The 24190-nt window shown below is 45.3% G+C and overlaps 1 long non-coding RNA gene across 2 annotated transcripts; it reads left to right on the top strand.

The window, feature by feature from the left end:
• The first annotated feature begins 155 nt into the window (after positions 1 to 155).
• LOC147245584 (uncharacterized) lies at positions 156 to 21717 on the top strand. Of its 2 annotated transcripts, XR_015110127.1 has the most exons (4): positions 156 to 525; positions 18466 to 19498; positions 19671 to 19833; positions 20842 to 21717. It is a non-coding gene; the product is annotated as an uncharacterized LOC147245584 (long non-coding RNA). The 2 variants fall into 2 exon arrangements; XR_015110126.1 differs by lacking the exon at positions 156 to 525 and having other exon boundaries at positions 15610 to 19498.
• Positions 21718 to 24190: the final 2473 nt, after the last annotated feature.

The raw sequence follows: 24190 nt of genomic DNA, 5'->3' as shown, positions 1-24190 counted from the left end.
AGCTGGTCCCATACGACGGAGACCTGAGTGTAGCTGCTCTCAAGGAGGCGGGACAAGAGCAGCGGGGGGGGGGGGGGGGGCTCTGCTGCAGTGTGTGTGTGTGTGTGTGTAGGTTTGTGCTGAGGCAATCCAGCAGTCAGAGTGCGAATGTTGGAGCATGAGAGAGGCAGACTGTAGTCTATGATTGTGTGTATGTGCCTGTGTGTGTGTGTGTGTGTGTGCACTAGTGTTCGTGCTCGAGTGTATGTACATGTCTGTGGATGTGTGTGTTTGTGTGTGTGCATATGCATGTGTGTGTGTGTGAGTGTGTGTGTGTGTGTGTGTGTGTGTGTGTGTGTGTGTGTATGCGCCTGTGTGCCCCTGCGCGTGTGTGGTGATGAATTGAAGTTCATTGACGTGTGTTACTGGAGGCTTTCAAGAATGCTGACTACAGCCATGGTAAACGCCAATCGAAGGCAGAGAAGGGTCTTCTGGGATGGAATGCAGGAAGGGAAAAGAAAAGGCTTCCTGAGTCAAAGGTGACAGGTGAGCTCTCACAGGCACTCTCTCGCCTCCATTGCACTTGTTCAGCCTCTGAACTGATCGACAAGCTGTTCAGAGCAAATGTCAAGTGATGTTTGGGCGGTGCAGTGAGTGACATTCACTGATAGGAGGGGATCATGCAGCTTGGCTCCAGCAGTAGAGACTTCACCAGAGCACCACAATTGCTGCCTGGATGGCTGGACGTAGATGCGCTCCTGTAGGAAGCCCATTTCAAGTGTGCTGCTTACTAAAGACAGAGAAAGAAAGGTTTTTCTGGTCATACAGCCTTACAACTGGCAGGACAGAGTAGGTATGTTTTAGATGGAGGGTAATGGCACACACACCTGTCTGAGGAAATATACTCTTTGTCCATCATGAGTGGACCCAGACCTCCTCTCCTCTCTGGGTCATTATAGAGCTCCAGACCTCCACCAGACACCAGAGAAAGTCATCAGACGCACATTATCCTAAACAGTCTTTGCCCACACTCATGAATGACAGTAGTTGTGTATTTTGTAATGAAAGTTTGTTCCTTGTGTTAGGTCATCCACTGTGTCTTGTGTTACATCATGTTGTCAGTCCTGGGATGAAGCCAGAAATACACACGTTAGAGCTGACACTTCCCTTCCAAGGGAAGACTTGTGTCTGGGCCATAAAAACCCAGGGGTTAAAAGAAAGAAGGAAAGTGACAAATCCATGTATGTGGTGGTGTTCTTTGTTTGCCTGGAGTCTATGTTGTCTCGTGACTTCCTGTTTTATTTGAATGAGAAAAGCCTTTATTGCCATGTATGATTTTATACATACAAGGAATTTTTTGTGTTGCTGTTGGTGCATGCAGTCCAATAACATATAAAAATGTAAATATATACAATCTGCTGTAGAATAAAGCAGCAGTGCAGTCGGCAGTAATAAATGTGACAAATGTGCAGATGAAAAGGTGCCACTGAACAAGTAGTCTGAGTTGAGCATTAATGTAACACATAGAGTTTGGGTCCTGTCGATGTGACAGGCAGACAGAGACAGAGGCTGAAGTGGAGTGTAAAGACTGTTGGGGGGGGGGGTTCTGGGCCTTGATGATAAGGCTGACAGCAGACGGGAAAAAACTGAGTCTCTCCCCTCTGGCAGGAGGCTGTGGTCCATCAGGACCAAAACCTCACGTCACAAGGACAAAGAGTTTGTGTCCGGGGTGGGAGGGATCAGCCTCAATTTTTCCAGCGCGCCTCAGGGTCCTGGAGGTGTACAGGTCCTGAAGAGATGGGAGACTGCAGCCAATCACCTTCTCTGCAGACCGAATGACACGCTGAAGCCTGCCCTTGTCCTTGGCGGTGGCAGCAGCGTACCAGATGGTGATGGAGGAGGTGAGGATGCACTCAACGATGGCTGTGTAGAAATGCACCATCATTGCCTTTGGTAGACTGAATTTCTTCAGCTGCCGCAGGAAGTACATCATCTGGTGAACACTGGAGACAGCTGATCAGCGCAGTGCTTCTAGGAGGATGGGGAGACAGAGTCCGGTCCAGCTGCTTTCCGGGGGTTCTGTCTCTTAAAGATTTTGCTGACGTCCCTCTCATGGATGGAAAGAGTCGTCGCTGAGGAGGGTGGGGAGGTGGAGAAGGGGGCCATTAAAGTGGGCATTGGTGGAGGTGACTGGACCGGGGGCTGTTGTGTGGTGTCATGGGGGATGGTTGCAGGGCTGTTCCTTTGTCTTTCAAAGCGGCAGTAGAACTCGTTCAGGTCGCTTTGTCCCCACTCCTGAAGGCCTCTTCCTTTGCCAACCTCAACCGTCTGAGTTTGGCTGTGAACCAGGGTTTGTCATTGTTGTAACTCACCCTGGTGCGTGGTGGAACACAGCAGTCTACACAGAAGCTGATGGATGACATCACAGCCTCCGTGTACTCATCCAGACTGTTGGTAGCAGACCTGAACACATCCCAGTCAGTACAGTCGAAGCACGCCTGGAGATCCTCCACAGCCTCTCTGGTCCACTTCCTTGAAGTCCTCACTACAGGTTTGCAGAGCTTTAGTTTCTGCCTGGAGGCGGGAATCAGGTGGAGCATGATGTGGTGGGAGTGGCCGAGTGCAGCACGGGGGACGGCGTGATAAGCATCCCTGACTGTGATGTAGCAGTGATCCAGAATGTTCTCCTCTCTGGTGGGGCATTTAACAAACTGTCTGTATTTAGGTTACCTTTGTTAAAGTCCCCAAGAACATAACTAAGGAGTTCGGATAGGTCCGCTCCACACACAGTATCTGGTCGGCGAGCATGCGCTGTGCGTTCAGCACATTGGCCTGCGGCAGGATGTAAACACAGACCAGAATGAATGAAGCGAACTCACGGGGTGAATAAAAAGGTTTACAGTGGATGACGAAGGATTCCAGGTCAGGAGAACAGTGCTGCTGAATCACTGTTATGTCATTGTATCAACCACCCTTGACGTAAAAACAGATTCCTCCATCTTTGGTTTTGTCAGAGAGTTCCGTGTCTCTGTCCATGCGGTAGAGTTGGAAGCCTGCCAGCTGCAGCACAGAGTCTGGTATTAATCCACACAGCCATGTCTCCGTTAAGCACAAAACCGCAGATGAAGAAAAGTCCCTGTTTTTGCTAAACAGCAGTTGCAATTCTTCCACTTTGTTGGACAGTGAGCGCACGTTACAGAGAAATACTCCCGGTAATGATTTGCGTAGTCCGCGTTGGTGAAGACGTACGAGCGTGCCTGCCCGTTTTCCCCTCCTCCTGGATTTCGCTGCGTGAGCAAAGGTGAGTGCACCTTTGACCAGAATGCCCAAAATGTCTTGAGTTGGAAGCAGAAAGCTGAAATAGATCCTCTGGAGTTGTTGTTTGGAGTTGTTTCCCTGATGTTCATGAGATCGTCTCTGGTGAAAGAGCTCCGGGTACCATCGCAGAAAAACAAAACAGAAAACAGAGTTAATACACCAAAAGAAACAAACTAGCGCGCACAACACGCCGAGGCAGCCGTCCACGGCACCATCTTGGATGATTTTTTAAAATCTAACTCCTCACATTAATGGCAACTTCCTCTTCCCCCGGTGTGTTTCCCACCAGTCTGAGTGTCTTCCCCTCCCTGATTGTGTCCACCTGTTTCCCATCAACTCATGTGTGGATGTAGTCTGTGTTTCCCTGTGTCTGATGCAAGTTTGTCTTGTCCTTCATATGTCCAACCGTGCCACACCATTCCATGCCACATTCCATGCGTCATCCAAGGTTGTATTTTTGTTGATACTTTGTCTCGTCAGGTTTTTAGTCCATGCATGCTCCTTAACTAATCTAACTTTGAGTTTCTTTGTTACATTGTCTAGTCAGGTTTTCCTCTGTAGAGTGATTTTGAGTTTTTGTAGTTTAGGCTTGTTCTCACATAAGAGTGGTTTTGATTTGTACTTTGTTGTTAAACTTCATTCATGTTGCCCCTTTCCTGGGAGTCATGCATTTGAGTTCTTGTCCAAGCTCAAGTTGTGACAGACAGTCTACTAGAAAGAGAAAGTTAAAGATTTGTGGAGAAAAAGGCATACAGATAAGACTAATTGCATAAATCCGAGGGAATCTTGTGAATGCTGTTTGAAAATGGCTGCATTGGTTGTAAATATTTAACCACTTGAAGAAAACACACATCAATAGAGTTCATACACTAAGAGTGTTATGGAAGAAATAAACCTTGGTGCAACCTGACAATCCAGGAGACAAGTCCTATGATGAAATGGCGGAAATATGAAGGAAAGACAACTCTTCTAACCTACTGATTACTGCACAGTGGTTCTGATTCTATAAAAGGTAACAGGAAGTGTGTGAAGTGTTAAAATGCCCATCTGAGCATTTTGAATTTGGACTTTCACTCAATGACACCCTATGTAACCTATTGGTGTGTGGCCTGTTCAGCTACTCAAAAAAGCTCATTGAAGCTAATTTAAAACTGGCAACGGCTGTAGACATTGATGCAGATGGCTACTCGATAAGTACAGCAGCAAGGCGCATCAGCCCTCGTGCATGAGTTGTCACTTGAAACCCTAAAACAAGACTCGCCAGCCATGATACTGTTGTGGTTAATGAGGGCATGACACAGAGTGATGGTGTAAAGTCTTAGACTGCAGAAACTGTGTCCAGCAAGGTCACGCCAAGTGTGCCTGCAGAAATAAAAAAGACCCAGATACACAAACAGCACATGAACAAGATGAAACATGAACAGGATGAGTTACTGAGAATATTGGCTCACACCTCTACTAGAGAGCAAAGCAGCACTGATGCAAGTGCACTCTGGTACACATATATCAATTGCATCACAAGCTATTGACAAGGAAAAGCTACAGCAGCAGGTTACCCTAGCCCCACCCCTAGACAAGGTAAAGTTGATGGCCTACACTGGAGAACCTGTCCCAGTGTTGAGAGTCAAGGATGGAACATTGGAACACAACACACAGAAAAAGGTTCTTCCACTGTAAATCATTCCACTGATGGCTGAGAAAACTCTAGACGAGCAACGATTGAATGCATGTGGCAAGAAGTGTTCATGGTTATTGATGGAGTTGCAAGCTCCCTACAGCAGATTTGGAAGAAGTATGCAGAAGTTTTAAACAGAAGACTTGGCAATATGAAAGGCATTATGCTTAAGTTGAAAGTCAAACCAGGAAGTATATCACAGCATCTAAAAGCAAGACCTGGTCCTCATGCTATCCAAAACAAAGCAGAGGTAGAGCTCGACTGATTTGTTAAGAGTGGACTATTGGAGCCCATGAAAACAGGTGAGTAAGTCCAGCCAGTGGTCCAGTCATGAAACAGACCGGATGTAAAGGATCTGTGGTGATTTTAAAGTAAGCGTAATTCCTGTCTGAACGACTAAACAGTGACCATTACCCCCATCCATGACATCTGAAGTTTGGCTGGAGGACAGAAGATTAGCAAGAAAGATTTGTGTCAGGTATACCACCAGACACATGCTGATCCAGTTGAGATTTTCCTGGGCTTACTGGCATTTGATACCAGCTTGAAGGCAGCTCTCTCTGACACTGAGGCAGAGTGACCACTTCAGCTGGTGTGTGATGCCTCATCTCATGCTTTGGGTGTTGTGGTGTCCCACATCATGCTGTTTGGGGAAGAGAGCCCAACAGCTTTTGCATTGTGTACACTAAGCAAAGCTGAAAGTAATTGTGCTCAGATTTAGCATGAAGCCTTGTCCATTGTCTTTGTAGTGAAGCAGTTTCACCAGTATCTTTTCACCAAAAAAATCAGCGTATTGTCCGATAATTGGGCCTTTAGCTCTACCTTCAGCCACCCTGCTAGTACCCTGTACCATGACAGGGTCTACCACAGTCCACAAGTTGACCTGCAGGGCAGCCATTCTAGAGCTGAAATTCCAGAGAAGAGAATTGGTTGAGCAGTGTGTGAGTGTGTGTGTTTGTGTGTGTGTGTTTGTGTATGTGTGTGTGTTTGTGTGTGTGTGTGTGTGTGTGTGTGAATGCTGAGGGTGTGTGTGTGTCAAGTTCAGTCAGTTTCATGTTTGCTGCTCTAAATCCCAGCATCAGATTCTGCTGCCTCTGTCCTAGGAGAACAGGTGTAGAACCTCCCTCCTAGTAGAGCAGGTGTAGAACCTCCCTCCTAGCAGAGCAGGTGTCGAACCTCCCTCCTCCTAGAGCAGGTGTAGAACCTTCCTCCTAGTACATCAGATCTTGAACCTCTCCCCTTAGAGCAGGTGTAGAGCCTCCCTCCCAGTAGAGCAGGTGTAGAACCTCCCTCCAAGTAGAGCAGGTGTAGAACCTCCCTCCAAGTAGAGCAGGTGTAGAATCTCCCTCCCAGAAGAGCAGGTGTAGAACCTTCCGCCTAGTAGAGCAGGTGTAGAACCTCCCTCCGAGGAGAGCAGGTGTAGAACCTGCCTCCTAGTAGAGCATGTGTAGAATCTCCCTCCCAGTAGAGCAGGTGTAGAACCTCCCTCCCAGTAGAGTAGGTGTAGGACCTCCCTCCCAGTAGAGCAGGTGTAGAACACTTCCTCCTAGTACATCAGATCTTGAACCCCTCCCCATAGAGCAGGTGTAGAACCTCCCTCCTAGTAGAGCAGGTGTAGAATCTCCCTCCCAGAAGAGCAGGTGTAGAACCTTCCACCTAGTAGAGCAAGTGTAGAACCTCCCTCCCAGTGGAGCAGGTGTAGAACCTTCCTCCTACTACATCAGATCTTGAACCCCTCCCCTGAGAGCAGGTGTAGAACCTCCCTCCCAGTAGAGCAGGTGTAGAACCTTCCTCCTAGTACATCAGATCTTGAACCCTCCCCTGAGAGCAGGTGTAGAACCCCCCTCCTAGTAGAGCAGGTGTAGAACATCCCTCCTAGTAGAGCAGGTGTAGAACCTCCATCCTAATAGAGCAGGAGGAGAACCACCCTCCTAGTAGAGCAGGTGTAGAACCTCCCTCCTAGCAGAGCAGGTGTCGAACCTCCCTCCCCCTAGAGCAGGTGTAGAACCTTCCTCCTAGTACATCAGATCTTGAACCTCTCCCCTTAGAGCAGGTGTAGAGCCTCCCTCCCAGTAGAGCAGGTGTAGAACCTCCGTCCAAGTAGAGCAGGTGTAGAACCTCCCTCCTAGTAGAGCAGGTGTAGAACCTCTCTCCAAGTAGAGCAGGTGTAGAATCTCCCTCCCAGAAGAGCAGGTGTAGAACCTTCCGCCTAGTAGAGCAGGAGGAGAACCTCCCTCCTAGTAGAGCAGGTGTAGAACCTCCCTCCGAGCAGAGCAGGTGTCGAACCTCCCTCCCCCTAGAGCAGGTGTAGAACCTCCCTCCAAGTAGAGCAGGTGTAGAATCTCCCTCCCAGAAGAGCAGGTGTAGAACCTTCCGCCTAGTAGAGCAGGTGTAGAATCTCCCTCCGAGGAGAGCAGGTGTAGAACCTGCCTCCTAGTAGAGCATGTGTAGAATCTCCCTCCCAGTAGAGCAGGTGTAGAACCTCCCTCCCAGTAGAGTAGGTGTAGGACCTCCCTCCCAGTAGAGCAGGTGTAGAACGCTTCCTCCTAGTAAATCAGATCTTGAACCCCTCCCCTTAGAGCAGGAGTAGAACCTCCCTCCTTGTAGAGCAGGTGTAGAACCCCCCTCCTAGTAGACCAGGTGTAGAACCTCCCTCCTAATAGAGCAGGTGTAGAACATCCCTCCTAGTAGAGCAGGTGTAGAACCTCCATCCTAACAGAGCAGGAGGAGAACCTCCCTCCTAGTAGAGCAGGTGGAGAACCTCCCTCCTGGTAGAGCAAGTTTGGAACCTCCCTCCTTCTATGAACAAACCCATCTGAGACAGCAGAGATGAAAACCTTCCTTTACCAGCAGGAAGGTGGAGCAGATCCAGGCTTCATGGGGACAGACATCTGCTTTGACCTGCTGGAGGAGAGAGAGACGGAGTACAGGGACAGAGACAAAGATGAAGAAGAGACAGAGAGGAGGTGAGAGAGATATTAAGCCTGACAAGTTTTAAACTAAACTTTGGAGCCTCAAACAACCAACTGAAGCTCAGCAGCATGCTGGGAGCAAAGGGTTCTAGCTTTATAGTGGGGAACTTGGAGTTCAGACAGATATGCAGGTTTGTGAATGTTGAGGACTTTGGATGTTATTCAGGTTCATTCTGATTCAGAAAACCTTATCTATCTCCCTGGGGGGGAGGTTAAGGGAGCAGAAAGTTGTACAGTTTGTTACACAACAACAACAACAACACACACAACACAACAATTCTGTTCTGAATCTGACAGGGAGCCATGCAGAGAAGCAGTCCAGGGGAGACTTGGTCTCCTCTACCAGTTCTAGTCAACACTCGGCAGCAGCGTTCTGGACCAGCTGGAGAGTCTTTAGGGACTTATTAGTCCAGCCTCGTAGGAGGGAGGTGCAGTAATCCAGCCTGGAAGTGACAAAAACAGGCATCTTCTTGAGCCAGGATGTGTCTGATCTTAGCAATGTTACATAGATGGAAGAAGGCGTCCTGGAGATTTGTTGAATGTGGGAGTCCAGTTCTCAGCCAACGACTCTGTGTCTGTCTGGAAAGGGCTCAGGCACATCACCATCTACAAGCCTAAAGCCCCCCACTCCATCAACGGCCGACGTCTAGCCAACGACCTGAACGAGTTCTACTGCCGCTTTGAAAGACAAAGGAACAGCCCTGCGACCATCCCCCATGACACCACCCAACAGCCCAAGATCCAGTCACCTCCACCAATGCCCACTTTAATGGCCCCTCTCTCCCCCTCCCCACCCTCCTCAGCGATGACTTTTTCCATCCATGAGAGGGACTGAACCCCCGGAAAGCAGCTGGAACGGATTCTGTCTCCTCATCCTCCTTGAAGCACTGCGCTGATCAGCTGTCTCCAGTGTTCTGACATTTTTAACACCTCACTGGAGACCTGTCACGTGCCAGCCTGCTTCAAGACTTCAACCATCAATCCTGTCCCCAAGAAGCCAAGCACCACAGGACTAAATGACTTCAGACCCGTTGCCCTGACCTCTGTGGTCATGAAGTCCTTCGAGCGCCTTGTGCTTTCATACCTCAAAGACATCACCAACCCTCTCCTGGACCCCCTGCAGTTTGCCTACAGAGCCAACAGGTCTGTAGACGATGCTGTCAACCTGGCCCTCCACTACATCCTCCATCCTTTTCTGTCTTGTCTCTATCTTTGTCTCAACTTCTATCTCAACTCAGCTGTGAACTCTCCACTTCAAACTACTCTTGAATAATAATGGAATTGATCAGCTGGTCCCTCAATGCCATTGACACCATAATTTCAGCAAGGAAATCAGTCATCAATTAATAAAGGATAACTGATTACTGACTGACTGATTACTGATGGACCTAGTAAATATGACCTAAACTAGTTTAGTGGGGTTCCTTTAATGCCAATGACATGTAATGGTCACTCTCTCTCTCTCTCTCTCTCTCTCTCTCTCTCTCTCTCTCTCTCTCTCTCTCTGTGGTGTGTGTGTGTGTGTGTGTGTGTGTGTGTGTGTGTGTGTGTGTGTGTGTGTGTGTGTGTGTGTGTGTGTGTGTGTGTGTGCACTGATCCCGCCACTGTCAGGATCAGCACCCTGGAGAGCACTCAGTCAGAGTCAATCCTCCAGGTTTCACTCTTCAAGTGCTGACTGTAGTATTGAGTTAATGTTTCATATCCAGCCCACAAAATTGTGAACCAGGAAGAGCCAAGTATAGCCAGGAGGGGACAAGACAGGCCAGAAGGAGCCAGGAGGGGCAGGGGAGGTGCCAGGAAGGGCAAGGTGGGACCAGGAGGGACTAGGAAGGGCCAAGAAGGGCCAGAAAGAGCCAGGAGGGGCAAAGAGGGGCCAGGAGGAGCTAGGAAGGGCCAGTAAAAGCTAGAAATCCAAAGGAGGAACCAGGGAGAGCCATGGGGGGCGAGGAATGAGACGTCAGCATATTTACAGAGGTTTTGGTTACAAAACTAGCAATTGTTATATTTTAATAAATACATATAAATAAATCATATATTTGGCATTCTTAGGTTGGATTTTTTACCCTTAATTAACCCTTTTTCAGGTGGGACTTGGTGGAAATGCTCTTAATATGGATTTTAAAAGCCCACACCTGCCCATAAATAATGTCCAAGTACACAAATCTAAGTGTATGGTACATGAAGCAGAAGTCAAGTCAAGTCAAGTCAATTTTATTTGTATAGCGCCAAATCACAACAGAAGTTATCTCATGACACTTTACAGGTAGAGCAGGTCTGGTACCTCACTCCTTCAATGAATTTACACCCAACAATTCTCCATGAGCAAGCACATCCTGCAACAGATGAAAACCTTCCTTTTAACAGGCAGGAACGTCGAGCAGACCCAGGCTCAATGGGGACGGCCTTCTGCTTTGACCGGTTGAGGGGAAAGAACATTGCAGCTCTGCAGCTGCATGGTACCAGCTACCTTCTATCCATTCATTCCACTGATGACACGCTCCCTTTTTCCAGCACGCCTCTTCTCCTCCACCTCCACCCTTTGGGCAATTCTTCATTTTTGGTGCCACACACACACTAACAAGCCATTAACCAAGCACCAGAAAGCCATAAGCAGTGCTCTTATCCACACAAACACATTGCCTCTGGTCGATAATTCCATATTACATTGAGAATCAAGGGCAAAACCTTTGCCTGAAGTTGTGTAAACTTCCTCCATAAGAAAGATGGGGGTTGTCTGATGCACACAGACATGCATACAACCTTGACTCTGGGCTGTCTCTGTCACTCTGAAGCAACTCTGACATTTTCCATCTTATATATATATATATATATATAAGATGGTGGTTATGTTGTGTCACTCCTCAGGAGCAGCAGCCTGTCACTGATAGAGCTTCTCTGGCTGCCAACAGTTTGTTGAGCATTCTCCTCTCTACCACTGCCACCAGAGTGTCCAGCTTCATGCTGACCACAGAGCCTTGTCCAGCCTTGTGGAGTTCCATTCGTCTTGCTGCCTCCTTAGCATAAAAGAGGATGCTGGCAACCAGAGTGTCAAAGAAACACCCACAGGAGTTTCCTGCTGATGCTGAAAGACTGTCTCCTCAGGAAACAGAGCCTGCTCTGAATCAGTGTTGTTGGACCATACCACTTTGTCATCCCGCACCAGCTCCAGGTACCTGTAGCTGCTTAGTGCTTCAACATCCACCACCTTCTTCTGGAATGGATGATAGCATGGGCTAGACCTCTCAAAGTCTATGATCAGCAATTTGGTTTTTGAGATGTTAAGCTGCAGGTGGTTGTTGTGGCACCAGATGGCAAACTCCCTCATCAAGCTCCTGTACTCCTCTTCCCGGCCCTCCCTGATGATGGCCCTGTCAACAGCAAACTTCTTAACATGACACGTGTCAGAATTGTAACTGAAATCAGTGGTGTACAGGGTGAAGAAGAGAGGGGCCAGCACAGTACCTTGCGGTGCTCCTGTGCTGCTGACCACAGTGTTGGATAGAGTTTCTCCCAGTCTGACATACTGTCAGCTGCCAGTGAGACAGTGTCAATTTCGTTAACGAAAACTAAACAAAAATATTTCCGTTAACGTACACTTTTCACAGCACGAAAACTAGACTAGATGACACTAAAACCCCTAAATCAGTATGCATTTTTGTGGACTAAAAAAGATGAGATGAAAATGTATTTCACTAAATAAAGACTGGGCTAAAACCTATGGACATTTTAGTTCATGAACGAAGACAAGACTAAAATTATATTATCTAATTATATGATACAATTTTGTCAAATCCTGTCTCCTCCACCTCCTCCTCGGCTTTTCCGCCACTCACACACAATGACACACCCCCTTTTAAATCTGTAGCGGGCACAGAGTGCACAAACCCATGGAACAGACAGGAGGTGGATGCACAAAGAAAGGTTAAAAGTAAAGCATTCAGCTTTGCACGGGGAGAAAGAGAAGACGTGATGTATGGACACATTTTTGCAACATTGAAGTGGAGAAAAATAAGCCTTACGCTTGATTTTAGTCGAAGGGAAGGAATGCAGGCACAAGGTAGCTGGAAAAAACACAACAAACCTGAAGAGACACATTGCAGTTCACCACAAGACATTGTGGTAGGTTAACAAAAAGTTTGGTGGTGTATGTTTATAATGTAACATTAAACCAACGGCTGTAATGTTCCAACAGCAACATTAAACCGACTGCAAACTAATGCTGGCTAACTTACTGGCTTCGTAGCATGTAGCGATAGTAGCCACTTGTTGATATAATTGTGTCTGGCTGGCTAACCTACTGTACGTTTGCTCCTTAGCATGTAGCGACCATAGCCACTTGTTTAAAGAATTGTGTGTGAAGCTGAATTTATGCTAACTTAGATATGTTTTACCGGTCGGGCAACTATAGTTTCAGTTGGACTGCAAGTTTAATTCAAGCAGACAGAAGCTTTAGCTCATCTAGGAGGTACAAGCAAAATATGATTAACACAAAACACCCACTGAAAAAAACGGGACATGAGGGGTTGTTGAATGTTTAAGTAAATATTTAGTGTATATAATATAACTGGTTCATGTTACTTCTCTAAACATGTATAAATCATAAAGAACTATTATATTGTTGGGGAGTGAACAATCTTCGAGATAAATTTATGTTAAGAATAAATAAATCGGTTAGGTTTCATTTGAAGCTCCGCCCACTCTGAATTTATGTTACCGCGACTGGAACCGCCATCTTTCCTTTTCCTCCCTGCTGGGCCCAAAGGAGAGCTCCTCATCTGGTTGTTGGAAGAATTAAAAAGAAGATTTAAGGACTTGTTTGCAAGGTAAAATGGCTAAATCTTTTTGAAATGGTTCGGAGTTCGAGTGAACCACGCTATGTCTAGCTTCAAACTCTATATCGAATAATAAGCTAAGCTCCTGTTAGCAGGAAGGCTGGCTAGTGTTAGCATTGTTAATTAACTGTGGCGTGTAATTGATGTGTGTCGTTTGTTATGTCTGTTAGGAAATAAATGTGGTCCGCACCGGACCCCACTCGCGGGCCGGGTCCGGTACGGACAGGTCCGGTTCGATATTTCACGTCCCTGTCCTCGGGCCTCCTGCGGCCGTTTTTTTTTTTTTTTTGCTTTTTGCTGCGAAAATACATGCAGGAATTTCGGAAATAGATAATAAATGCGGGTCGGGTCGGGTCGGTTTCCCGTCCATATCCTCGGGGCTCTTGAGGCCTTTTTTGTTTTTTAGCACTGCGAAATAAATAATAAATAAATACGGTCCGTACTGGACCCGCGAGTCCTCACGGGTCGGGTCAAGTCCGAGTCCGGGTCGGGTCCGGTCGGGTCCGGTCAGGTCCGGTCCGATATTTCCTGTCCCTATCCTCTGAGCTCTTGAGGCCGTTTTTTTTTCGCGGCTAAAATGCCTGCAGGAATTAAAACAATGCCGAGAGAGTGGGGCAGAGAAAGAGAGAAAGACGTCGCCCACTTAAAGCACTGATTGTGAAAAAAAAAGCACTGATTGTGACTTAATATGACGTGTAACATTGCTTCAAGGAAGAAAGCATGCCTTTTTTTTATTAAAACAATGTAAATATAACAGTGTATTTTGTGAACAGCAGTTGTCTCTGTAGTAAGGGTGAGTATCTAGATCCTTTTATTTATAATTTTAGTGAATTAAATTTTACTTTTATAACTTTCCAAATGCATTGTGTTATTGCACATGCAAATATGATGCAGGAGGAAATAAAGCTTATTATTCAGTTGTGGATACTTCACCAAGTGTTAATCTTTCACATATGTTGAAGTAATGTACTTGAAAGGTTTTTGATGAGCTGTCTGTTCAATATGAATAGGCTATTGGACATTGAAAACCCTAACAATATTGTTCTGGGACCTCACTGGTCCCCATGTGAAACAAAATAGGAAATAATTAATAATTATCTCTTGCTTCTTACTACAGATTTTGTGTGCATTTAAATATCATCTTTCTCTCTCTCTCTCTCTCTCCCCCCCCCCCCCTCCCCAGGTGAATGTGGCGGTGTAAGGGTCATTAGTGGTATCAAGCAGGCATGACTTACTGAACCCTTATAAGCGCAAACATCCACATTTTGGTCGCACGGCAAGGTATCCATGCACATACTCACAATGTCCATGCACATTTAAGACATGGAATGCTTTAATTGTGCATCAGAGTAGAGTGCATTCAACGCAAGTTGGTCACAACCAAAAAGATTTGTCTGTTATCAGCTGTCATATATGTAAATGCAAAGGTTTATCGAATGAAACAGAGTTCTTTCTTCATATTAACACACATCTGAAGAGAAATGAAAGTGTCTCTTGTATGTTTGTTGGGTGTAGTTTTAAAACCTGTATTTATGGAACTTTCAAGTCTCATAAGAGTTGGAAACATACACCTCACACCCTGACTGATTTAATACCAGGTATTGTCTTCGTCGTCCTCCGCTTCATCCGGTGGGTCCGGGTTGTGGGAGCAGCAGCCTCAGCAAGGAAGCCCAGACTGCCCTCTCCCCAGCCACTTCAACCAGCTCTTCCGGGAGGATCCCGAGGCGTTCCCAGGCCAGCCGAGAGATATAATCCCTCCACCGTGTCCTGGGTCGGCCTTGAGGCCTCCTCCCGGTTGGACATGCCTGGAAAACCTCCAGAGGGAGGCGTCCAGGAGGCATCCTCACCACATGCCCGAACCACCTCAACTGTAAACAGTGTGGGCAAGTTGCCGCTTTCCCCCCCGAGGCGACGGACGGTTTGCCAGAACCTTTTCGGAGCCGACCGATAGTCGCTCTCCATGGCCTCACCGAACTCTTTCCATGCCCGAGTTTTTGCCTCAGTGACCGCCACAGCTGCACACCGTTTTGCCTGCTGGTACCGGTCGGCTGCCTCTGGAGACCCACAGGCCAGCCATGCCCTGTAAGCCTCCTTCTTCAGCCTGACGGCTCCCCTCACCTCTGGTGTCCACCAGCGTGTTTGGGGATTACCGCCGCGGCCGGCCCCAGCAGCCTTGCGGCCACAGCTCACAGCAGCCGCCTCGACAATGGCAGAGCGGAACATGGCCCATTCGGACTCAATGTCCCCCACTACCCCGGGATGTGGTCAAAGCTCTGCCGGAGGTGGGAGTTAAAGATCGTTCTGACTGGTTCTTCTGCCAGGCATTCCCAACAAACCCTCACTACTCGTTTGGGTCTGCGTGGCGTCTTCCCCTGCCATCTGATCCAACTCACCACCAGGTGGTGATCAGTTGACAGCTCAGCTCCTCTCTTCACCCGAGTGTCCAAAACATGCGGTCGCAGGTCAAATGATATGCCTATAAAATCGATCATAGACCTGCGACCTAGGATGTCCTGGTGCCATGTGCACCGGTGGGCATCCTTATGTTCGAACATGGTGTTAGTTATGGCCAAACTGGGACTTGCACAGAAGTCCAATAACTGAACACCACTTGGGTTCAGGTCGGGCCTGCCGTTCCTCCCAATCACACTCCTCCAGGTCATGCTGTCGTTGCCCACGTGAGCGTTGAAGTCTCCCAGTAGGACAATGGAGTCCCCAGCCGGGGCACCATCCAGTACCCTTCCCAAGGACTCCAAAAAGGGTGGGTACCAGGTATTGTGACGACTACATTAGCATCACCATAACTTGATTTCACTGCTGATTACCAGGAGTAGTGTGTGGTAGACGAAGCTGTTGCCATAGATGGGGACGGCCAACACAAAATACTCCCAAGCGTAGTTGAGAAGCAGCTTGCAGCAGCCTTGCTAAAGCTAGAGTATTTATTGCATGTGCCAGGTACTCATATTGATGACTTTCTACAAGAACTGTACTACTGCACCAATTCCAGCAGCTAAAGGTCTTGTACGTGAGATTTTAGAGCGTCACAGCCTTGAGGTTGATGAGGCGGTCATAGCTGAAATCGCCACAGCAGTTTGCTCATCTACCTCAGTTCCTAGAGCAATTGAAAAGGGTGGCCCTCTTAGCAGTTCACATCAACGTAGACAATATTTCAAGCAAAAGTTCAGTGTTGTTGAGCCAATTACCTACATACTTGATCGTAAAACAAGCATACCTTTCAATATGTCCCACTATTAAAATCTTTGCAGCAAATACTAAATTGCAAAGTCATTCTTGATAAGGTCCTTTAAAACCACAGAGGACGACAGGATATTGAACTTGACCCTTCATTTGAATTGAAGTCCCCTCAAGATACTTTGTATTTCAAAGAAAACAGTTTTTTGAATGCTGAGGAATTATGAATATCGTTGCGTCTGTATGTGGATGATTTTGAAACCTGTAATCCACTGGGCACCTCACGCAAGAAGCACAAGCTTTGTGGTGTGTATTGGGTCTTAGGTAATCTGCCACCTGGCTTTACCTCATCTTAGCCATCAATTTTCCTGGCAATACTTTGCAAAAGCGTTGATGTGAAAAGATACAGCTATGAAAAAGAGTTAGAACCACTTCTGCAGGATCTAAAAACTCTGGAGAACTATGGTGTGTATATCCCACTGTTAGGAAAAACCCTTAGAGGTATAGTACAGTGCTTTATAGCAGATAACTTGGGGGCGCATGCAATTGTAGGCCTAACTGAAAGTTTTTCAGGCAATTACTTCTGTCGGTATTGCCTTGGAAAGGGTTGTGACATCAGGTCTAACTGTGTTGCATCTGGTGCTTTTGACCTTAGAACTAAAGAGACATATGCGGCACATGCAAAAGCAGCTCTTGAGGATAATTCTCATAGCTTTGGCGTGAAAAGTGAGTGTGTATTAACGAAAACTTTGTCTCATTTTCACATTGTATATGGCTTTCCTCCTGATGTTGCTCACGACTTGCTTGAGCGTATTGTTCCAGTTGAGATTGCTTGTTGCTTGTCGTTAATGATATCAAAGAAGTTGTTTACGTTGGATGAGCTCAATAAAGCTATACTGGCATTCCCCTACAAATGGTCGGACAAAACAAACAAACCTCATGTTGTGCAAAAGACTCAATTGGCATGTAAAACTATAGGAGGAAATGCACATGAAAATTGGGCCTTGATTAGACTTCTCCCATTTCCGATTGGTGCTCAAGTGCCAGAAGATAAACCAGATTGGCTTCTTTTGATGGATTTGAAAGATCTTGTTGAGTTAGTTGTTGCCCCTGTGCATACTGATGAATCTATATCATATCTTGATGTTAAGATACTTGATCACAGACAGAAATATGAGATGCTTTTTCCAGATGTTAGGATTCTACCAAAGCAGCCTTTTCTTGAGCACTACCCCCACCTCATAAGATGTGTTGGCCCTCTAGTCGAACTTTGGACTATGCGTTTTGAATCAAAGCATGGCTTCTTCAAGCAGATTGTGAAGCATACAAGTTGCTATAGGAACATACCTCTGACTTTGGCATCGAAACATCAATTTATGATTGCTTTCCATATCCATTCCCCATCATATGGAAAACAAAGCCTTGATGTCTCTGGTGTGTCTACTGTACCAGTTGATGTACTGAGAGAGGGAGTGGTTGAATCTGTACGGTCAAAATACCCAAATATGTTTGACGTGTGTCTTGCCCGTACTGCATCAAAAGATGGACTTACCTATAGTTAAGGTATGGTAGTCGCCTATGGATCAGTAAGTGGATTACCCGAGTTCGCTGAAATCATTCAGATGTGTATTGTGAATGGGGAGTTGTTCCTTATAGTGAAGTTACTGTGCGGGTGGTACAGGGACCACTACAGAGCCTTTGAACTTACCTCATCACCATCAAAAGAACTGAAGTTTGTGGCAGTGGATGAACTTACTGACAATTATCCTTTGGCTGACTATATGATCGGATCGAGTCGTATGGTAACCTTAAAAGGGCACATCATTGTAAAAGGTCAGTTAATACCCAAAGCAAAGTTGTAAATTCTGTAGGTTTTTGTCATGTGGTGATATGGTAAAAGCATGCAAGTGCAATGGACTGTGCATATTAAAGGTAGAGTATGTGATTTTTTGGTATTAGATTACTTCCAGAATATATGCTGCCCATTCCAAATGTTGTCTCTTTCATGAGATAACATTCCATCAATTTGTAAGTATTCATTATGACTGGGAAAATTGCACTTTTCATTGATAAAAAGATGGATCTTCTCCAAGTCTGCCATTTTGAATTTCCAGTAATAGACATTGTTAGCTGCAAGAAATACTGTACTTTGGTGAAACCAGTAAATATTTGTTTATTATTTAGTAAATATTCTTGAAAAGACCAAATTTGGGAATGGGCAGCATAGTTACAATGAGCAACATAGTTGAAGTGCCTACTCTGGCCACAATCCTACATACTCTGCCTTTAATGTAGATGTCACTAAAAAAAAGTTAATTTGAATTTATGGACTGACCCAAATCATTTCTTGACATGTCAAGTGTTGTAAGTAGCTTGACATGTCAGTCCATGCCTGTTTTTTATTGCATGCCTGCATTTGGGTTCCCTTCCTGAAAATCTGTAACAGTTTGACTATTACTACAATGTAATCATGTTATTTTGCTATTCTTCCTCACAGAACATGACGAATAGAAGGATGAGCTCCCCAGCTTTTGTAAGAATAATTCTGAGTGACAACAGCAGCCAGAGATTGACTTTTCAAAATGGACTGATGGGATCTGTTGATGGACTTGTTTGTGAGGTACAAAGACAATGTGGCCTCACCACCTCTTTCAGACTCCAGTTTATGGATTGTCTCTTTGGAAATGACCATGAATCTCACCTCAATGGAGGAAGTGCAGGATAGAGGAACTATCAGAGTAATTCCTGTGGCAGAGGCTTCACTTCCAGAGTGTGCCTATAGTTCTTCCACCTCAGCTATGGCTAGTGTTCGTGAAGAATGTTCAGCTTCATCTAGCGGGAGTGACGTCACTGACATACTCTCCTCACCTGAATCAGACTCATCCTGTTCAAGGCCAGTTTGGCTTAGCATCTTTTGTGTTCCTCAGTTTACCTACGATGCAGAGTTGAAACTACAGCATGGCAATGCAGCTTACAGAGAGGGGGGGACCCCTTTTATTCCTGATCCGAAACTGAGATCAAGCATTCTGGAAGGACTGATACAAGAGGTAGTTCAATACAAAATGTATGTGTCAGACAAGCAATGGAATGAAGTTGGGCAGGCCCTCATTACCAGGCATGCCTGCCTCACAGAAAAAGGCTCAGTCTCTGGATATGCAGGATGGAAGATGAGCTTGAAAAACAAACTGGCTATATACAGGACGCATTTGAGAAAGCTTGGATGCAGTGAGGTGTTGGTGAACTCAATCAAGAACAAACCAGGAGGCAGAGCAAATGCTGCCTTTGGAATAAAAAAACCAAAGCGGTCAGAAGTGAACTACTGTCCCCCATATCCTATCGGAGAGTCTGAAGAAAGTCTTGAGCAACTGAGAGTGGAACTTCTTTCAGATGTTAAGAGAAGAAACAACAGAGAGACCGTGAGAAGTAAAATGGATAAGACATTTGCATCCAGGAGATATGAAGTGGTATGTGACACACCAATGATAAAGGACTTCCAGGCAAGATGGCCAGCGCTCTTTGAAGTAGATGAGGTATGTCCTGTATGAAATTTGCATAGAGCAGTTGTATATGAATTAAAATCTGTAGTGCAATGGAAACTTTTTTTAGTCCTTGTTGGTGTTCATATTATTAGTGTTCATATTATTGCTACGTCACATCAGTAAATGTTTATCATGATTTTGTGTCTCTTTTGTGTCTCTTCAGATAAATGCAGAATTCAAACGAGTCACCACGATGCCCTTGCAGTCCAGATTTCTGTCTCAACTGGATATGCAGTCAGACAAGCTGTTGAAGCTATTCAACAAAAGAGGAGGACAGATGTGTGTACCTCAACGAGGACCCAGATTGTCTACTTTGGGAGTTTGTGGTGAGTAGATGCAGGTTCAATCCCAAACCACCCCCTACACACTCGCCCTCCACCGTGAGTGTCCCTCCAGATGAAGTCACACTTGCCGCTGTGGGGGGCGCTTGAATTGAAGTGGAAGGGCATAATAAAGACGGGCAAGTACAAGACGCGCGACTCACTCCACCGGAAAACAGAAGCACTCATCACCATGGCAACAGACAGACGCAGGCTTGAGCGCTACGGCACAGGTTACGAGATTTATAAGTGATTCCACGAGTTTTTCAACTCCACGGTTTGACATTTCCAAGCAAAGAAATGAAGCCATGTGAATTTTGTTGCTAACTGTGATAAATATCACACACAAAAATTCATTTCGATTGAAGTACTTTTATTTATTGCTCCTTTGCGGCTTCGCGCTGCAGTGGCAGTGACGCGCCGCCGCCGCGCCACTGCAGCGGAAAAAATCTCTGGCTGAACAAATGATGTGAATTAATTGATGGTAATGTTACACATATTTTTGGCATATTTCAATTTTGCGTGTTATGATACTGTGATCATATGATACTACCCACCTGTGCATAATTAATTGCCCGCCCATGAAATTCCAGAACAATTAAAACCTGTGCGTTTCAGTAAATACTGTTCAGGCAACAATTTTGTTCCCAACCTGGTGCAGGACTCTGCTGGGCATGTGCGGAACTCACATTTCTATGATGTTTCTGAGCTCGTTTTGCCTTTGCACTTCCTGCGAAAGCCGCCGTGAGTGAGCACCGATGCAGACTCGCTACGTGAGGGCTGAAGGGTCCACTCGCCTTCTGCCCTATGTGATTTGGGACGGCCCTTAACATGGCGGAGCCTCCGCGAGCACGCGCAAACGGGCGAGTGTGTAGTAAGAGTGTATAGGGGGCTTTCTCCGTCTTTCTTGTCACTTAGTGCTTTCCCTTACATTGCACACTACCCTCTCTTTCCAACGAACTGTTCTGTTCTTTGTTGCTTGATCCTGTTCTTCTTCTTTTACTGTTCCCTCAGCAGGCAGAAGACGAAATCCACATCCAAGAGGCCATTGATGAGATGACAGTGGGAATCTATGTTGTGAAACGTGAGGCCACCAGCAGACCAGACGACATCGGGATCGTCTTGGAAGGACTGCAGCTACTGCAGGATCTGGACAGCGTTGCATTGGCTGTGGCCATGATGTTCGGCTTGATGTACGTGATCAACCTGAACTACCCTGATGATCTGAAGTACTCTTTTGAAGTGTTCCAGAAAATTGTGATGGAGCTGGAAGGCACCGTGCTTTCTAAGAAAGTTCAGGTTCTGAAAAACAGACTTTGTGAATGAGCAGTTGCAATAGGTTTATCTGGACACATACAGCAGTTTAGGCATTTTTCATGGACCATTTCTGCAGTTCTCTGTTACCTTTGAAACTACTGTCAGTGTACATGTTTTTATTTTTTTACCTTCCAAAACAAGTTGGCCCTGATTTCCAAGCTAATGTGTGGGGTTGTGGTGTGACCTTTTCATCTTGAATAGAGTAGCACAAGTTCTTACAAAGCTGCCTTTTCATGGACTTGATATCTGCACAGGTGCCATGTTTTTATTTATTTTTATTTTTTTTCAAAACAAGTTGCCAGATGTTTTAATTGCAAATATAAAAAAGCTCAAGCTGAGGATTGTTTGATTTCTGATTTCCAAGCTATTTTCAGGGGTTTGTGGTGTTTGACTGTTTTTGTCTTGAGAGTAGCAAAGGCTGGAATCTGGACAGCTTTGCATTGGCTGTAGCCATGTTGTTAGACTTGCAATTAACATAAAGTTCCCTGATGGTCTGAAATGATGCAGAAAATTTGATGGAGCTTAAAAGCAGAAGTTCTCACGAAGCTGTATGCTGTACCTTGCCTATAACACTTATGCAAACGTTTGCATTTTGAAATAAAAAAAATGAAACTGTGGCAAACTCGTTGCATTCTTGCTAAAAAAAATGCAAGCATAGTTGATGCATGTAAGAATTAATTGGTAATCTTTGTTTATGTTAAATATAATTAAATAACTATATAAATAATTTTGGTTAATCAAGAAGCAGTTATGTATTGCAAATGTAAAAAAATCATGTTAGTTTTGCAAAGCAGAATCATGTATATAATACATAAAATAATATTAGGAGATTTACATGTACAAATCATGTTTGTCCTATAAAGTAGAATCATGTACATTGTACATAAATTCATATTAGGAGATTTACATGTAAAAATCATGTTTGTTCTGTAAAGGACTATCATGTTTAAATGACATAAATACATTATTTTCACAAAACATGATCATAACATGTGCAACCGATGTACATGATTTTTTTTTATGTATATCTGAAATACTTTTTTTTCAGTGCCTGGGCAGACACACATGGATGCAAATTAAATCTAAAATGAACTAAAACAATTAATCTAGAAAAAATAAAATAACCCCAGGGTATCAGCAGATGTCCTTGTTCAAAATGAGGATGAGGGAATCAGGATCTTCTGAAAAAAGCTGAAGACTACATCACTCGCACTGTGACATCAAGAATCTGTGAGGAGGAGGAGACTGATGAAGAGGAAAATGGGGAGACAGAGACTGCAGGGACAGCCCCTTTGCCAAAGCGGCCTAGATTTAGATTTTTCAGTCCCAGGCGTCAAGCAGGCCCCAGGACCCCCAGGGCATCTATCAGGCAGGAGATTCAGAAATACAAAGACACGCTGCTGATGCTCAGGAGTGGGTGGAGTTTTGGTCTTGTCAGAGTGATGCTAAGTTTGAGCTTCTGAAACCTTTGGCCTTGGACCTTCTGGCAACGCCAGTGTCACAAGCCTTCGCCGAGCGCGTCTTCAGTGTAACTGGTGACCTCTCAACTGGCTGCCGCAATAGACAGAAAGACAGACAAATAAAGAGACACACAGACAGACAGAGAGTGAGTGTTGGGCTCTTCTTGAATTCCTTTGAACGTTTGACTTGGATTGAGCACATACAGGTCTTGCCATTTTCTTCTGGATGGGAAAAATCCCAAGAAAAAACAAAAGAGTGCAGTCCTTTGCCAACATACTGCACAGTATTCCAGTATTTGTACAGTAGCCCATTTGTTGGCACAAGTTTTTGTTGAGTTTTTGTAGCTTAATTGTTAAAACAGGTACCACTGTGATTTAGAGTTCATTCCTGTTCAGTTCATTTGCAAGTTAAAGAAATACAGTTTTCTTGCAGTAGTTTCTAGCAAGCTCTGCCTTCTTTCACCTTAATCACTGTACCTGTATACACCATGTGAACGAGCTTGCTAGGAAGCACTTCTGTTGTATCCATTGGAGTTATTTTTGTTTCCATAACACTGACCTCAGATCCATTTCTTTTATTATTCTATGTGAACTCGCTCTCAAGAGACAGCACTTATGATATGTTAAGTTCATGAGGCACTTTATTAGGGCCTGAGCCTGAAGGCACTTCAGGTGAAGATCCTATCATGTTTGCTGGGCAGATCAACACATCAGCAGCACTAAAAACACTACAAACACCCACTAAACAGTGTCCCAGCCGCCCAAAACCCATGAGGCAACTGGGCCAGACGGCCTGGAGCCGGTTTTCACATCCACACCATTCAAAACCTGGTCCTGGACTGTTCTTGCTGTCAATGAGCGCGCATAATTCGCATAAATAAATATTTTTCAATAAAATGCTTAATTTAACCCCCTACACATGCATGAAATTCGAGAAATTTGGCACACTTGTCTGGTCTGGTGAAAAATTTTATATTCTACAAAAAAATTATTCAAAAAGTCAATAGCGCCACCTATTGAGCCACAAAACTAAACAACACATTTGGAGCGCTATAACTCCTCCCACGAATGTCCCACAAACATGAGACCAACACCGTTGGACTCGTCTCATCAAGACGAACAATTCCTACACTCTGACCCCTCACCTGTCTACAACAGAATGTCCACAAATTGGACAAAACTGTCAAAATCAGGACTTTTTTTACTCCCTGAACAAAATCTATCTCCTCCTAGGGCATTAATGCCATCACTTCCAAACTTTCACACATTACTCTCTCAACTCTGCTCTTCAAAAATCTTTAAAGGTTTTTATATGAGTTACTTGGTTAGGATTTTACACGCCGTCAAAGTGGGGGAGACACGTTTCACCTTACAATGGAAATCTATGGGGAGACGGTGTCCTCTCAGGGTACATACTGTCAAACAAACGCTTCTCACGTCTACACCATCCATCCCACAGCTTTAACAAACACACCACTGCATTCCTGACAAAAACCCCTACGAAAACATGGTATTCTGAGTCCCTCTTGACCAACGTATGCCGACTTCTTCCTCTTGTCCACACTCCAATACTGGTGCTCCTCCTC

This window comes from Aulostomus chinensis, chromosome 18 (assembly GCF_037954235.1).
Source record: "Aulostomus chinensis isolate RoL2024-O1b breed Wild chromosome 18, RoL_Achi_v1.0, whole genome shotgun sequence".
Taxonomy (NCBI): Eukaryota; Metazoa; Chordata; class Actinopteri; order Syngnathiformes; family Aulostomidae; genus Aulostomus; species Aulostomus chinensis.
The sequence above is the reverse complement of the archived record's forward strand: the minus strand, read 5'-3'. Positions and strand labels throughout refer to the sequence as shown.